The sequence below is a fragment of the Triticum dicoccoides genome, chromosome 4A (genome assembly GCF_002162155.2).
Source record: "Triticum dicoccoides isolate Atlit2015 ecotype Zavitan chromosome 4A, WEW_v2.0, whole genome shotgun sequence".
NCBI classification, from domain to species: Eukaryota; Viridiplantae; Streptophyta; class Magnoliopsida; order Poales; family Poaceae; genus Triticum; species Triticum dicoccoides.
Genome location: NC_041386.1, coordinates 48,251,888 through 48,255,604, shown reverse-complemented (window position 1 = coordinate 48,255,604; position 3,717 = coordinate 48,251,888).

Genomic DNA, 3,717 nt, shown 5'->3' with positions numbered 1-3,717 from the left:
GCAGCCAGCAGCTCTCTCTCTCTCTCTAGCTCGCTCGCGACGGACGGGCGAAGATAAAGCGTGGTATACTGGCCCTGCGAAGTTTTCAACGAAGGCGCCCGGCGGTGGCCCCGGCCGGGCGATCGGGGCCGTCGGATGGGGGCGGGCGGGGCTCGGGGCCGTCGGATCCGGGACGGGGGCGGGTAACGGCGTTAGGGGAGGAAAAGGACAACCGCGTGGTGCGGGTGGGAAAGAAAAGGAGGAAAGGCCGCTACGGGGATGCGAGCCCCCCCGCGGAGAAAGGAAAGCGGTGAGTGCCATGGGTAACCCCTTTTTTTACCGCTCAAGAAAGCAAGTGTGGGTTTACAGGACAGGACAGCGGGCTAATCAAGCTGGTTTTTTACCGCTCAAAGTAGGTGTGGTTGCCTATTTTGCCCAAGGTAACATAATAGGAGTACTATAATCCCTAGGATAAAATACATTCCCTTCGTACCAGAATATAAGACACGTTTTTGCATTAACGTCGTATATTTTGATACAGATGTAGTATATACCTGGTATGTGGTAAGAGAGTGAACTGACCTGATCACATTGGTTTTAGGCAGAGGAGTTAAAAGAATATTGGTTGAGTTGGGTGGAGCAATCTTTGTGTCATTGAGACTATATAGCTTGTGATTATCTTTTTTAGGCCTCACTCATTTGGTTCAGTTGGGATTCAATCTTTCACGGGGTCTCATCCCTGCACAAGTTGAATGATCTTCGCTCTCGCACCCCGGCTAATGTCTGGGATTTTTTTATGGGTTGGAAGAATTTTCACCGCTCAAAGTGTGGGTTTGCAGGACAGTGGGCTAATCAAGCTCATTTTTTACCGCTCAAAGTAAGTGTGGTTGCCTATTTTGCCCCAAGGTAACATAATAGGAGTACTATAATCCCTAGGATAAAAGATACTCCCTCCGTGCCAGAATGTAAGACGTTTTTGCATAAACGTCTTATATTTAAATACAGAGGTAGAATATATATGGGTATGTTGTAAGAGAGTGAACTGGTCAGATTGGTTTTAGGAAGAGGAGTTAAAAAGAATTTGGTTGAGTTGGATAGAGCGATTTTTGTGTCATTGAGACCATGTAGCTTGTGATGACCTCTTTTAGGCCTCACTCATTCGGTTCAGTTGGGATTCAATCTTCCAGGGGATCCCATCCTTGCATGGGTTGAATGATCTTCACTCTCGCCCCCCAGTTAATGTCTGGGGATTTCTTTTATGGGATGGAAGAAGAAGATTTAAAGCCCAAGCAAATGGGTGGTCCGAGGGATTGAATCAGGATTAGAATCGGGCAGATGTGGCCGAAGGCACTACACAAAGTGGGCGGCTTGGGGTTGATCCCGCTGACCCAAACAGGGATAGGATCCCACTTATCGTTTTCTACACATATTGCATATATTGTAGACAAAAATCCTAACTCCATTACTAATCCTATAACCACATGACTTCAATAGGATGTCAATAATAACATGACATCTCATAATATGTACCACCACACACATAAATCTACAGAAGATGTTAGTGTCACACTCTCATGAAGCAAGTGTCATGACCCCTAAAAAGTTTGCAAGAATGGGAAGCAAGGTGCCCTTCCAACCTTAAGTATGGCAAACAAATTGTATCATTCTTATATATTTCATTATTTATGTGCTCACCATGTCCCTTTATGTATTGGCGCATAGGAAAAAACATCTCTTTCACCTTTTGTTCCTACACGCAACGGTAGAAGTTGATGACAAAAGTATCTTCTATGTTGTGTCCCACCACACTAACATGTTTCTCCTCTCATTGCCTATGAAGCAAGACTGGAATAAAAGTTATAATACAATGATCTACAAAATATGAAGTATTACATGAATGGAGAGTATATGAAAACTATGACTACGTCACTGCTTAAATCAAACGCCCATGTCATGAATAAATAAAAGGTTTATTTTTAGTTCAACAAGCTTTTTTAACTAGTAAATTCACTAATGTCATACAAAGTGCAACAGAATGAGCACAACGATTGCCACAACAAACACGGTGTATAACAAATTTGGTTTTACCTAGCTTTTAATAAAAAAAAGGGGTTAGTTGTTCGCCCAACTGTTATTATTCAGTCATGGTAATCAATCATAAACCCAAGAAGTTAACTACACAAGAAAGACACGCGTGATTCGCAAAAAAAAAGACACATGTGAATTGAAATCAACTGCCAAACACAAGGAGGAGATCCCTCGATTCATGATACTACAGCCAAGGCACGCCATAGAAGTAGTAATCCACGGGTTTTTTTACCAGCGCAATCCACGATTTAGCGGGCTATATGTACAAATATCTGCACACAGCCATCAACACATATTTTATCCTAACAACAAGTCGTGGGAACAAAAATCGGCATGAAATTCATTACAAAATAAGGTAAATCAGACACTTTAAGATTACCATCTAGTGAGGTCTATCCTGTTAAGATCAAACAAAACTAGATCTCCACCCCCAGAAAATAGATCTGGATCTCCACCCCCAAAACATAGATCTGGATTTTATACCTTGTAATCGTGAGAAATCCGTTCAAGAAGGGAATAGACTTGCTGCCAGAACTCCCAGCCCGCACCCTCTTCTCTTCCTTGCACAATCGCTCTAGGATTAGTAAGGGCGAGCCCTCCCCTTTTGTCCCAGATGAGCCGCCTAGCCCTATCTTCCTCGCCGCCTAGCCACGCCGTCGCAGAACTAGGGTAAAGGGGTACAACACAAGGCAAGACCTATCTTGCGCCCTAGTCCTCAATTTATATTGATGGGGATGGGGGCGGCGGAGACGGGTATTATGTTGAGGGCGGGGGTGAGTTGCGAGACGGTAGTTCGATATGTTTTACTTTAAGTGGAGAGGTTGTATGGCCATGGTGTATATGTTGTTAATGTTTTCAGATGCATTTTTCCCATGATCCACCACGTGTCATACGAGGTATGCGCTCGTAGCTGGAGTGTGAGGCACCATGTAGTGTGTGTCCATAAGTGGTATACTTTTGTATTGTCGTTTTCGTCGAGGTCTAGGCTGGCCATAAATGATGTATTGTCATTCTTGTGGTTGCGAGGGTTGGAGACAGTTGGTGTGTTGTCGTTTTGGTAGCATACATGTCTCACGTGTGCCTGCATTATCATTAGGCGTCATTTTTAGCATTTTTCATGGCTGAAGTATTCCGCTCTTTAACTTAATCAAGAGTGTATACATGATGGTACTTGCAAAAAAGGCATATACATCATATTGTATCTTATAGTTACATATACATACCAAGGGCAAATCAACTAGGTAAACCACTTGGTATAAGCATAGTAAATAAGTTAGCTCCATTTGCATTTGCAAGATTTAGTTGTGTCTAACGAGTTATGTATTTGTGTACTGAAATGTTGAATGTTTAACATGTGCTTCAAGCTCAGGAAAGAACAAGTGTTTATCTGGAGCAGATAGATGGGAAGGCCATAATTATTGGCTTGGAAACACATGGATTAATTTTGTGGCCTATGGTTGTAACACATTTTCAAAGAATTCCACCATAACAAATCTTCCATCGAACTTGCATATTGAACACGGGTAAGTGGCATGTTGCCCATCCCGGCACACGTTAATAAGAAGAATATCACCCTTACATTATCTTTACACGTGGATACAAAATCTAGGCGTGATAGAGTTTTATCAAGTTTTATGATAGAAGGGACGA